Source organism: Mesocricetus auratus, unplaced genomic scaffold (genome assembly GCF_017639785.1).
Source record: "Mesocricetus auratus isolate SY011 unplaced genomic scaffold, BCM_Maur_2.0 Super-Scaffold_2245, whole genome shotgun sequence".
In the NCBI taxonomy this organism is placed as follows: domain Eukaryota; kingdom Metazoa; phylum Chordata; class Mammalia; order Rodentia; family Cricetidae; genus Mesocricetus; species Mesocricetus auratus.
Genome location: NW_024429180.1, coordinates 14,689,795 through 14,704,774, shown reverse-complemented (window position 1 = coordinate 14,704,774; position 14,980 = coordinate 14,689,795).

The window sequence follows — 14,980 nt, the reverse complement described above, 5'->3', positions numbered from 1 at the left end:
GATACACAGCCAAGCATTGGGCTGAGTTCCTGGAGTCCGTTTAAAGAGAAGGTGGAGGGACTATACGAGCAAGGCAAGTCAAGGTCATGATGGGGGAGCCCACAGAGACAGATGATCCAAGCTAGTGGAAGTGCACGGATTCTAGACCAACACCTAGGTAGCACACATGGGACTCACATAGGCCGTCTGTATGCATGTGACAGCTGTGTAGCTTGGTCTGTTTGTGGAGTCTATAACCATGAGACCAGTATCTGTCCCTGGCAAATGTGCTTGCTTTTTGATATCTATTCCCTATGATGGGATGTCTCACTCAGCCTTGATCTGGTGGATGGGAGGAGCATGGTCCTAGCTCAACTTGATATGCCATGATTTGCTGACTCATATGGAATGCCTTACCATTTTTGGAGGAGGGAATTGTGGGATAGAAAGGAGGTAGAAGAAGATAACAGGAGGTAAGGAGGGAGGGGAACCTGTAGTTGGTATGTAAAATATACATACATAAAAGGGGAGAGAGATCTAGAAAGAAATACCACAAGATCAAAATAACAGGAATAAAAAAACATTACTAATTGATAACTCTCAACATTAATGATAACAATTCCACAATGAAAAGATACACACTCACAGATTCAATGTGAAAACAATATCCATTTTTCTTTTTTATCCAAGAAACAGACATGTACAAGAAGAATAGATATCACCCAGAGTAATGATTGTGAAAATATATTGCCAGAAAAGGAGCATAAGAATCAAGCCAGTGTGTTCATTTTAACATTTGTCAAAAGAGGCTTCAAGCCAAAATAAATCAACCTAAATAGGGAAGGAAATTTTGTCATCATCAAAGGAAAATAATACACCGGGAGGATATTTTAGTTACCAATATCCATACACCAAACACAAGAACATGCATTTCAAAAAAAGAAGCAATACTGCAGGTTAAATCACATATTGATTTGCACATAGTGGAGACTTCAATATCCCACTTTCACTAATCAACTAATCATTCCCCAGACAAAAACTAAATGAAGAAATACTGTGCTAACTGGCATCATGGGAACACAGAGACTATACCACATTCTCAACAGTTTACAGAACTTTCTGTAAAATTAACTAAACATTTTGAAACAAAAGACAACTCAACAGATGGAAGAAAATTGAAATAAGACCTTTCTTCATCTCTGATCACTAAGAATTACAGCTGTATACCAGTAATACCAGTAACAGCAGAAAGTTTGTAAAATCTGGAATAATAAGCAACTTAGTGCTGAATAAAATTAAGGAAGAAATTAAATTTTTACTAGATGATTGAAAATTAAAACATCTCATATACAAGCACACATTACTCAAAGAAGGCAGTTCTAAGAGGCAAGTTTGTAAAAATAATTGGAGAGATTGGCTCTACGGGCAATCAGCTGACCTGGGGACTACATAAGGCAGTTTCCATCATGATGGGATCCAGCCCACCCAGAAACTGCCAGCCTCCTTGTCCCTTTCTCCACTCACAGAACAGGAGAAGTGAGTCTGGGTTGTTTCCTTCCCACCTTGTGGTGCCCTGTACACAACCAGCTGAGGCCTGGGGACTGTGCAATGCTGATCTCATCCCTACTGGGTCCAGCCCACCCTGAGACTGCCAAGGACCCAATATTAGGACTGCCTACTTCCCCAGGAAGAGGACAGCCAAAAGATTATTGGACCTGTTTTCACCCACCTGAGGGGAATCATGGTCCCATACCCACCAGGAAAGGAAGAGTTTCCTTCAGCACTCACTGGAAGAAGGGATGGGAAGGAGAAAATTTAAAAACATACTCAGCAACAGAAAAACCAATGTGACATCACCAGAATCTAGAAACTACACCAACAAGACCTGAGCATATCAATACAGATGAAGCGCAAAATAATAACCTTAAAAGCAACTTCATGAAAATGATAGAGGGCCTCAAAGAGGATATGAGAAAATCCATTAAAGAAATGAAAAAAAAACCAAAAAACTCAAGAAATGGAGGAAAAGACAAAGCAAAACTGAAAGAAACAATTTAAACGGTGCAAGGATTGAAAGCTGAAATAGAGACATTAAAGAAAAAACACAGTCTGAGGGAATGCTGGAAATAGAAATGCTAGACAAATAGTCAGGTACTACAGATCCAAGTATAACCGACAGATTACAAGAGATTAAAGACAGAATCTTAGGCATTGAAGATATACTAGGAAAAATAGATTCATCGATCAAAGAAAATCTTAAAGTCCAAAAATATCTCTACCACAAATTATCCAGGAAATAGGAGACACTTTGAAAAGCCAATCCTAAGAATATAGGTATAGAAGAAGGTGAAGAAATCCACCTAAAGGGGGCAGAAAACATACTCAACAAAATCATAGAAGAAATATTTCCCAACCTAAAGAAAAACATGCCAATAAAAGTACAAGAAGCTTACACAACACCAAATAGAGTGGACCATAAAAAAAAGTTCCACTTGCCACATAATAATCAAGACTCAAAACAAACAGAATAAAAGATATTAAGAGCAGCAAAGGAAAAATGTCAAGTTATATATAAAGGCAAATCTATCTGAATTATACATTACTTCACCATGGAAACTCTGAAAGCCAGAAGGTCCTGGATAGATATTCTACCAACACTAAGAGACCCATGCCCACCAAGACTACTATATCCAGCAAAGTTTTCAACCACTAGAGATGGAGAAAACAAGATATTCCTTGACAAACCATATTTAAACAATATATCCACTAACATAGCACTACAGAAAGTTCTGGACGGAAAACTCCAACTTAAGGAAATTAACAACAACCAGAAAAACATAGGCAATAGATAATCCAACTTTACCAACATCCAATGGAAAAAAAAGGGTGGAAATAAACACACAATTCTACCACCATCAACAACTCTAAAACAAACAAGAATGAGTAATCAATTGTCATTAATATCCCTCAATATTAATGGTCTTAGCTCACTCATAAAAAGACACATACTTACAGAATTGATTCAAAGAAAGAATTCATCTTACTGCTGCACACAAGAAACATACCTCATGTTCAAGAACAGATGTTACCTCAGAGTTATGGGATGGGAAAAGATTTTCCAATCACAGGATCCAAGAAACAAGAGGGTGTAGCAATCCTAATATCTAACAAATTAGAACTTAAACTAAAATCAATCAAAAGAGATAAAGAAGGTCATTTCATACTCATAACAGGAGAAATCCACCAAGATGAAGTCTCAATTCTGAATGTCTCTGTCACAAACACAAAGGAATCCACAGTTGGAAAAGAAACATTACTAAAACTCAAATCACACATAAAAACTCACGTAGTTATAATGGGAGAGTTCAACACCCCACTCTCACCACTAGATAGGACTACCAGACAGAAACTTAACAAAGAAACAAAGGACCTAATAGAAGTTATGACCCAGTTGGGTTTAACAGACATCTATAGAATATTCCATCCAAACACAAAAGAATATGCCTTCTTCTCAGCACCACATGGACCTTCTCAAAAATTGACCACATGATTGGCAACATAGCAAACATCAAAGTTACAAAAATCTTGTAATAACTCCATGTATCTTATCATACCACTATTCGTTAAAGTTAGAATTCAGCAACAACACAAATGGCAGAAACTGTCCAAACTCATGGAAATTGAATTGTGCACAATTGCACCATGATTCCTGGCTCAAGAAAGAAATAAAAAAGAACTAAAAGACTTCCTAGAAATCAATGAGAATGAAGACACAAAAAAACAAACTTATGGGACACTCTGAAAGCAGTGCTAAAAGGAAAATTCATAGTACTACGTGCCCACATGAAGAAACGGGAGAATAGTCACAATAGAGAATTAATAGCACAATTGAAAGTTCTAGAACAAAAAGAAGCAAACTCACCCTGGAGGTTTAGATGCCAGGAAATAATCAAACTGAGGGCTGAAATCAATAAAGTAGAAACTAGGAAAACATACAAAGTATCAGTATAACAAAGAGTTGGTTCTTTGAGAAATCAACAAGATAGAAAAACGGTTATGCAAACTTACCAAGCAGCAGAGTGTGGACATGCAAATTAATAAAATCAGATGAAAACGGGGACACGACAAAGGAAATGAGGAAACAAAGGAAACCGAGGAAATCCAGAAAATCTGCAGGTCATAATTATAAACCTGTACTCCACAAAATTGGAAAATCTAAAGGAAATGAACAATTTTCAAGATAGATATCACTTACGAAAATTAAATCAAGAGATAAGCAATTTAAATAGACCTATAACCATTAATGAAATAGAAGCAGTCAACAAAATCTTCTAACTGAAAACAACACAGAAACAGATGGACTCAGTGTAGAATTCTACCAGAAATTCAAAGAAAAGATAACACCAATTCTCCTCAAAGTATTCCATGCAATTGAAGCAGAAGGGTCATTCAAAACTCGTAAAATACCTGGGATAACTCTAACCAAACAAGTAAAATACCACAAGAAATTTGATTCTATAAAGAAAGAATTTAAATATTACACCAGAAAATGAAAAGATCTCCCATGCTCTTGGATAGGTAGGATTAAGGTATTTAAAATGATAATGTTGCCAAAAGCCATCTACAAACTCAACTCAATCCCCATCAAAATCACAGTACAATTCTTCAGAGACCTTGAAAGAAAAATTCTCAACTTTATAGGAAAAACAAAAGACCTAGGAAAGCCAAAAACAATCCTGAACAACAAAGCAACATCCAGAGGCATCACCATCCTTGACTTCAAGTTTTATTAAAAAGCTATAGTCCTGAAAACAACTTAACATTAGCACAAAAATGCACAAGTAGACCAATACTGAAAACTCTGATATTAACCCACAAATGGAACAAACAACTGAATTTCGAAAAGCAACTAACATTATACGGTGAAAAAAAGAAAGCATCTTTAACAAATGGTGCTAGCATAATTGGAAGCTGGCATGTAGAAGACTTCAGATAGATGCATGTCTATTACCACGCACAAAACTTAAGTCCAAGGGGACCAAAGATCTCAACATAAATCAAGTCACCCTTGAAAAAACTGGTACAGGAGACTACTTCCAGAACATAACACCAGTAGCACAGACACTGAGATCCATAGACAATTAATAAATGAGATTTCATGAAACTGAAAAGCTTCTGTAAGGTAAAGGACACAGTCAACAAGATAAAATGGAAGACCACAGAAAGGGAAAAGATATTCACTAACCCCCCTTCTGACAGAGTGCTGATCTCCAAAATTTATAAAGAAATCAAGAAGCATGTCTCCAAAACACCAAAATATCTAATTAAAAAGTGGGGTATAGAACTAAATAGAGAATTCTCAACAGAAGAGTCTAAAATGGCTGAAAGACACTTAAGAAAGTGCTCAACATCGTTAGCCATCAGGGAAATGCAAATCAAAACAACTATGAGATACCATCTCACTCCTAACAGAATGGCTAAAACCAGAAATACCAATGACTGTTTATGCTGGAGAGGATGTGGAGAAAGGGGATCAGTCTTCCACTGCTGGTAGCAGGGCCAACTCATACAGACACTTTGGAAATCAGTATGGAAATTCATCAGCAAAATGGAAATGAGTCTACCACAAGATTCAGCATTTCTAATCTTGGGCATATACCCAAAAGATACACATTCATATAACAAGGATGTCTGTTCTACTATGTTCATAGCAGCATTATTTGTAATAGCTAGATCTTAAAGGCAACCTAGACGCCCCTCGACTGAAGAGTGGATAGAGAAAATGTGGTACATTTACACAATAGAGAACTACTCAGCAGAAAAAAACAATGAAATCTTGAAATTGGCAGGCAAATAGATGGCACTAGATGAAACCATCCTGATTGCAGTTACTCAGTCACAGAAAGACAAACATGGTATGCACTCACTCATATATGGATTTTAGACATGAATCAGGGAGTGCCAGCCTACAATTCCTTAGGAAGTACCCTAAGAGAGATATGCATGGTTTCCCAGAGAAGGGGAATGAGGTAGGATCTCCTGATCAGATTTGGAGCATGGAGAGGAGGGGTGAAGGAGCTGGGAGAGGAAGAAGAGGACAGAAGAGTATGACATGGGGGAGCAGGAAGAATGAGTTGGAGGAAGAATATAGGAGAGCAGGATGAGAGATACCATAATAGAAGGAATCATAAGTTTGTGGAGAGTTCCAGCTTTAGTGAGTTTTCCAGTGATCTATAATGATGATACCAACTGGTAAACTAAGCTATAGTGGAGATGCTATCTTAAATTACCTACCCAGATAATGAGATTGATGAGCACATTATATGCCATCCTAGAGCCTTCATCCAGTGACTAATGGAAGCAGACGCAGACACCCACCACTAAACACTGAACTGAATGCCTGGAACCCAGTTTCAGAGAGGTAGGAGTGATGAATAAAGGGGTCAAGACTGAGCTGGTTAAACCCACACAAAATGCTCACCTGAACAAGGGGGAGATCTTGGACCGCAGACTGATGGCTGAGAGGCCAGACTGGGACCCATCCAAATCCCCTAAAATTGGGTGTCATTGAGGAGGCCTAGGCAATCGATGGGTCTTGGTTAGTAGATCAGTATTTATTCCTGGCATTGAGGGATGCTCTCTCAGCCTGGACACATAGCAGAGGGCCTAGGCCTTCCCGTTGATGATATAACAGACTTTGTAGATCCCTCAGGGATGGCCTCACCCTCCCTTCAGAGGGAAGTGGTGATTGTGTGGGAGGTTGATTGGTGGGGAGAGAGGATGGGAGCATGCAAAAACTGGGATTGACATGTGAAGCAAGCTTGTTTCTCATTTAATTATAAAAAGATAAAATATAATTGGAGAGATCTAATATAATGAACAAAAAAATACCCTGAATGATCTAGAACAAAAGCAAGAAACTCACCTAAAAAGTAATAGGCAGCAAGAAACAACCAAACAGTGCGGAAAACAATAAAATAAAGCAAATACACCAATAAAATAGTTGGCTGTTTGAAAAATCAAGAAGCTTGACAATCCCTCATCCAAATTAGCTAAAAGGTAGAATTAGAATATTCAAATAGGTTGCTTCCAGGTTCTGGCCATTAAAACAATGCTGTTGTGAACATTGTCCTTGCTTTATGAACACATCCTTTGCATAAATGCCCATGAGTAGAATTTCATGATCCCCCATGGAAGGTCTCACCCTTCCTGGAGATTGAATGGAGGGTGGGATGGGGGGGTCATTGAGGAGCATGGGAGGATGGGAGAGAATGGTAATTAGGATTGATATTAAAATATTATTGTTTCTAAACTAAATTAAAAAGATTCAAATATATGAATTAAGAGATGAAAATTGTGGCAAAGCAAAAATCACCAAGGAAATCCAGAGAATCATAAAGGCATATTCTATAAATTTTGACTCCATAGCATTGGAAAGTCTAGAAGTTAGAAAATTTGATACATACTATTTACCAAAGTTTAATCAATGTCAAATAAGCAATTTAAACAGACATATAACGATTAGTTAAATAAAAGAAATGAATAAACTCTACCAACAAAATAAATACATTGAAAGTAGATAATTTTAGCAGAAAATCTGATCAAATTTTCAATGGAAGAATGTAAAGAAGTTGTCAGAAGTTGGAAAGATATTATAGACTCGTGAATTAGTAGGATAAATATAGTAAAAATGTTCATACATCCAAAAGCAATCTGCAGACTTAATATACTCCTCACAAAAATTCCAACATAATTATTCACAAACATTGAAATGATTATTCTGTTTCATAAGGGTACATAACAAATGTAGTATAGCTAATACTACCCTGAATAATAAAAGAGCTGCTGGAGATGATACCATCCTCAATTTGCACTAGAGATATAAAGCAATGAAATCATCATGGTATTGTCACAAAAACAGACATGTTGATAAACATATACATATAACTTCAAACATTTGAATACCTGATTTTTAATAAAGAATCAAAAAAGAAACCAAACAGGAAATAGGACCGCATCTTCAATAAATGGTGGTATTCAAACGGGATGGCTTCATGTAGAAGACTCCAAATAGATCCATACATATCTCACTGTACAAGGCTCAATTTCAAATGGATCAATGATCTCAACATTGATCTTGATATAAATGAAAGTGGGAAATAATCTTGAACTCATTAACACAGAACAAATGTTCTTTGACAAAACACTGTCAGCACATACATTAAGATCAACAATTAACTACCAGGCAATCATTAAACTGAAATCTGTACAGCAAAGGATAACATCATTTGTACAAAACTGCAGCCTATTGCATCAGAAAAGGTTTTCCTCCCCCAAATATATATCTCACAGGTGCTAATATACAAAATACATAAAGAGTTCAAAGCAACAGATTATCAAGAAGACAAGTACCTATGGAGGCACAGATCTAAAGACACAATTCTGGAAAGAGGAAACCAGAAGCACCTAGAGAAATGTTCAACATCCTTAGTCATTAGGAAAAACGCAAATTAAAAACTACTAACAATAGTGAAAATGGTGAAGTTCAAGAAAAAAAACAACAGCTCATATTATTAAGGATGTAGATTAAGAAGAGTATTCATCCCTTGCTCATGAATGAACAAACTCTTCCAACCTCTGTGGAAATCAGTGTGGTGTTCCCAGGGAAGACAAGAATCGATCTACCTCAAGTTCTAATGATTATTACTTTGATTTAAAAATATTATCAGCAGTCCTTAGTGTTTTCTTCGTGCCAGTCACTGTGCTTTGGCCCATCATTCTATTTCATCTTTTAATTATTGCCACTCTAAAAGAGGATGGTAATGATGTTTCAAATAAAGCAACTGAATGTCAGAGAGTTTAAACAGTTTGACTGAGGTCTCAGGAGCCAGAATGAAGCCAGAGTGATTTTCCTTATTATCAATTAAGCAACCATCTTCTCTACGGAGTGAGGCACATGAGGCTGTAAGTGACATTAACCTTTAGAAGCAGGAAAGACATCTTATTGTTAGAACCTCAGGGAGAAAATCTTGGAGCTGGTAAAGCCAGTGAATTCACACAAAAGAACAAAAAAGAAGCTATGCCATAGGTACCTCATTAGAGTCAAAGGTGAAATGTTAAAAAAACAAAATACAAGTCAGGTATAATGCAATACAGGAAGGCATAAAGAGCAACATACCTCCATTTGCATTGGATCACATATAGTGTTTCACTTCACAGGATAAAATATGCTATTATTCTCAGATTTTACAATAAAACAAATTGCTTAATATTTAACATTTACATAAATTATTTATTTCACATAATATGATTACATTGATTTATCTTTCCTCCTGACAAGCATGTATTTACAAATTTGGCCAAAATATTCATGATCTTGGAAGTTACAAAGGGACTGTAATGTCACCCAAGCTCTGGAAGCTATGCATGGGGAGGACGAGTGAACAAGTGATTAAAGCAGGTTGAAGAACAGAGGCAATGGCAGGAAAGAATACAAAGGAGAGATGAGGCAGCTAGGATTGGAGAATGGAAATGGCATGGAAATGCAGAGTGAATTAAATTCTTGTAGTTCTATATTAAAGAAAATATTCTCCAAGGACAAAGATATTCTGATTATACAGACTTTAGTGATGTCTAATTATAGTGAAGCTGCCTAGAATTTAAACTATTTTATCAGCATTGGACATTGGCACATAGAACTCTCTCTCTCATTCTCCCTCTGTTCTCTCCTGTCCTCTCCTTCCTCCCTCCCCCTCCCTCCCCCCCTCTCTCGTGTGTGTGTTCATGCATGTATGCATGTACTCAAGTATTTGGATTTTATTCCTAGAGCTATGCCCCAAGACTTTTCCTCTTGTCTGCCAGGGAGGTTTTGTCTCCCTGATCCCTGGCTCTCTTTTCACTCCCCTCTAGTCTATTCACTATGCCTTCCACTCTCCTAAAGAGCAAGAAAACTAAGCCCAATGTATTGCATGCTGCAAAGATTTTTAAATGACAAGATAAATGCCAAGGAGGTAGAGCAGCACTGACAGGATATTTCTAGATTCTAGGGTTTAAATGCTTTAACATTTTCTTATAGGTTGCTCCTTATCTCTGATTGAAGTAAGTTCATCAGACTTCATATCTCTTTAAGTACTTTGTACAGACTATGTATATCCCGAAAATGTGTATTTCATTACCTTATTGTGTTTCTCCCTTCTTTTGTACCATGCAAATTCTGCTTTTCAGGCAGGACAGGGAAGAAAGAAGGAAGAAAAATAGTAATTACAATAGGGAACTACAATTTTAATTGCCTATTTCATGATTTTCAACATCTTCATTCATACTGACATTAATTTGTATTTCCTCCAAATTGTGATATCATGCACAAAATTTAATTTCTTCTCTTTTCAACAATTAGGCAGGCAGATATCTGTGAGTTCGAGGCCAGCCTGGTCTACAAAACTACACAGAGAAACCCTGTTTTGAAAAACAATCAAACAAAAAATTAAACACACCCTAGCTTACAATTTCCCATTCAGAAATTCTAGTTTGTCAGTGGCACATTTTGTGGTGAAATTTCCCTTGAAGATCATGGGAGATTCTCAATCATATTCTGAATATTAAGTATATGGGAAAGGCAACCTGAGGAGAAACATATAACCTGTCATCTTTTAAAGGGACCATTGCCACATGGTTTAAATTCAGTCTTTCAGGAGGATGTGAAGGAAAGACAAGATTGTGGCATCTGATACCTCACACCAGAATGTAGCATACATGATGAACTTAAAATCATGATTTCAAATCTGAAAGGGACTCAGTAATAACTTTCAATTCTGCAATACTGAGATCAGAAAAAGCATTTACTTTGTAAGCTAGAGTATCTGAGTTTGAATCCTTGATACCCATTTAAAAACCAGGTCTGATGAATTAGAAATAGAGCAAGAAGAGATACCTGATACAGTTTGGAGAGAGTAAAGGTAAGGCAGATATAATGAAATTAGGTTGTGATCTCGATAAAATAAAATAAATCATTTAAAATATCATGTTTGTATCAATAACACCAACATTGTGGGGATCAGAGAAATCTAGATCCTAGATTCCCTAGACTACCAACAATCAATGTCTACACAGCATCCAAGGGATGGTAAATGGGATGTTTATTAGCTATTCGGCTGTAGATAAATAAGAATTTTTGTGGCCAATATGGGTTACATGAATAACATTGTTAGACAATTAATGAATGTGTAAATAGGGCAGAGAGGTAAGAATAGGGGTGGGATCCACTGTAGCTGGAGTTACAGGGATATGAGATTGATACCAGCACTCAACTCAAGTACTCTGTAAAAGCAGAAAATGTTCTTAACTTCTGAACCAGGTTTCCATTGCTAAAGGTTTGCTGTTTAAATAAAAAACATATACTGAGAACATAATAAAATATCTTGCTTTTCTTTTTGTATAGCCATTCAAAATTTTTCCCAATGTATTCTTTTTTTGCCAAAGAGTTTACTTGAAAAACTGATGCAATTAGGATATTTTGACTAGCTAAAAGAAACCCAGTTCAAATAAGGTTAAACAAAAGGCACACAGATTGCAAAGATCTTCATTTGTCAAGAAGTCTGAAGGTATCAATATGCTTGGACCACAGAGACAACTACCAACAGTTCTGCCAGGAAAGACAACACACTCTAATCTTGCATCTGTTCCTCTCTGTGCACTTATCCATTCCTCTAGCACTTTGCATATTTTCAGTTCCCACTGTACCGGTCCACAAGTAGAGAACAATACCCTGTATCAGCCTCGTATGCTACCATGTTGACCGCTAGAAAGCAATAGAGTCTGATGCTTTTACTTCAAAAATTTCAGAAGAAATCTAAATGGATAAAATTGAAGGTATACCTGGATCTGGTAAACAGAGAATAAGTGGACTGGATGTGCTAGCCAGGTTTATGTAAAATTTGGTAAGATTATATATCCCACTTATTAACTGTGACATAAAATCAGGTCTAGCTATGAATGTTTTTTTTAGTGCAGTTCAAGCAGTCATTCATTCATTCATTCATCTTTATGTAGAAGACCTGTTCATAGATAACCTAAGACACTATGATAACTGACTTCAAAGCCACTGTGATTCTTCTGAGGGAATCCTGATGTTCATATTTGCTTCCAGATAAATCAATAGACGCAAGGCCTATCAGGATTCAAGTGGTGAGATAAAAGAAATAGCATAGGATTTTGTTCACTTCTCTTGAAGATGAATGCATATTATTTTCTAGTTTATAAAAACATAGATTCAAAGGACTCTTAAGGCTATTACATTAGGGTAAAGAAATATAAAGTTTTAACAGGCTAAGTATGCCAATATCTGCACAAAAACACATGTTCTAGTTTCAGTGTTTCAAGTAGGGGAAATATAAATCACCCTAACCTATTCTGAGTGCAGAGGAATAATTCTGAAACTATTCTATATCAGAGATATTTTAACATAATGCATAGCATGTGCCTAAAACCTAGTACAGTTGGAACATTGAATAATTTGACAAAGTGACATTAAATAGCCAAATCCAATGAGTGTTTCAAAGATCATATCACAATCACACCTATGAGAAAAAAACATTTAAGAAACAGCACCCAAATTCACACCTACACATGTTGATATTGGGGACAGTTAGTCAGACCAAGATTCTTAAACACAATGGAGAAAATGTAGCTCCATATTAGTGAAGATCACAGTAGTATATCTTCAGCAATAGAAAGGAAGTTGAGTCTACCATAAAAGAAAGTAGAGTAGTATAGTTGTTAGAGGAATCCATGCTGGAAATTTTATTTCAATAGCTAATGACTGCAAAGATATTAAAAAATAAATATCAGGAATGACTATTGAACCTCAATTAATATGTAATTGTAAAGTATTTTGGTCAAGTTACCAGAAGTCTGCCTTGAATAACTGTAAAAACAAGTCCTAGGTTTTCATTGACAGCCGTATTTGTGCCAATTATCACATGACAATTATTCCTTGCCACAGAGAAGCAAATAACACTGATAAAGACACATACATGTACTAACTGTTCCGAAGGCCGATGAACTGTTCAATGAAGAGAACTGTCTGTGGAAAGGGAATTACAGGTCCCTGTTTTTGAGGAAAATGAATGCCTATGGGTGGGGGAATGTTCCATTATTAGTGCTAACGTTTCGTAGAGATGAGATGAGCAGAGATGCGCTGACTACAGTTATTTCTAAGAGGAAACCTCAACTGAGAAAATGTCCCAACATGATTGATCACTGGGCAACCCTGTGGTGCATTTTCTTGATTGACAGTTGATGTAGGAGGGACCAGCTCATTGTCAGCAGCACCATCCAGAGTTCTCTAAGAAAATGGTCTAAGCAATTCAGTAGGTTGTATTCCTCCAGGCCCTCTGCTTCAGGCCCAGTAGCCAGTTTCTATCCTAACTCCCTGTCCTGACTCCCTTTGATGTAGCACTGGGATAAGAAACTATAATTTGAATAATTTCCTTTCCTCCTCAAATTTGGTTTGGTCATGGTATTTTTCTCACAGTTATAGCAACCCTAATAAAATTGTAGTGTATGTTCATGTCTTTTTCATAGTCAGTACACTTAACCCCCCATAGATTTCAGACATTACCTTCTTGACTTTTGTAATAATGATGATTTTACCGGGAAACATAATTGGCATGAATAGAACTGTCTCTATGAAGTAAATGAATACCTAAGTATATAGCGTTTCTTGAAGAACTGCGGATATCATTGTACCATAAATGAATTGAAAGATGCATGATGTGATTCTTAGGGTGTCCATATTCGAATTACTTCTCCATACAGAAGAGAATTTTGGCTTGGGCGATGATGTGCACGAGCCAATATCGTAAGTATAACCAAATAATATATCCAAGCATAGACGCTTCCACTCACATATTTGTATTTCTAGATTAAACAGATGTTTCTAAATTTGTGGCTATACTATCTATCCTGCCAACATACTTTTATGGTACCTAGTTGAAGAGGCCATCAGAATGACAGCTTTCCACTGGAAAAGACAAGACATGCAACTTTCTTTGGATTTATATGGGGTCACCAGCTCTGAAGTAGGACTAGGTCACAAAAAGCATGTTCACTTTCTCTCCACAAGATATCATGCTGTTCCTGCATATTGGTATGTATTAATTAGTCTAAGAAACTTGGAAGTAATCACCCTGTCTAATTTAACAGTCACGTTTCTCTATCACAGACTATAGAAAATGAGCCCTACCAAATTCAAGACTATGATGCCATGGTTACACATTTAAGATATAAGGTATGATGAAACTTGTATTCTAAAATAAAAATCATACTTCATGGATCTGGCATCCTCTACAACGGAAGTTAATTACCACATAAGACTCTTCATAATACAAAAGCAATATTTTCTTCCTTAAAGTGTATGACTTTGACTCTACAGAATGAAACTCGACACTCTGACAGATCTGACTAGACATGCAACTGTTTCACTACTTGAGACATATAAACCAATGAAAGCAGTGATATTGGAAGATCAGTGTGGTGTCTTGCCTCTCCCAAAAAAACCATACTATCACCTTTCGGCTTGAAAATAAAGTCATTCAACTCTTTACAATAAAAAATATTCTCAGTTTTAGCAACAGTACCTGATATCTGTTGGAGACTTAGTGACAGATTGCTTGTTGAGTAGACAACAAAGTACCAGAAAACCTAAACTTCCTCATGTAATGCTACAAAATGAGGAGCCCTCATCCCCACCCTAAAATATGATTAACACCATGGACAGGATTACTCATTATTTGAACACTAGTCATTACTTTTCCATAAATATTCTTCTTGTGAGATCATGAAAATAATAGCTACAGTACAAAGTTGAGGGTTATCATAAGCTAAGTAATAATGTACAAGATTATCTGGTCCTTGAAATTCCATGTGTTGATATACACGGCAGGGCTCCAATAGAAAATGAAAGTCATGCATTCAAAGCCAGGCTCAAGAAGGCTTTAGTGAT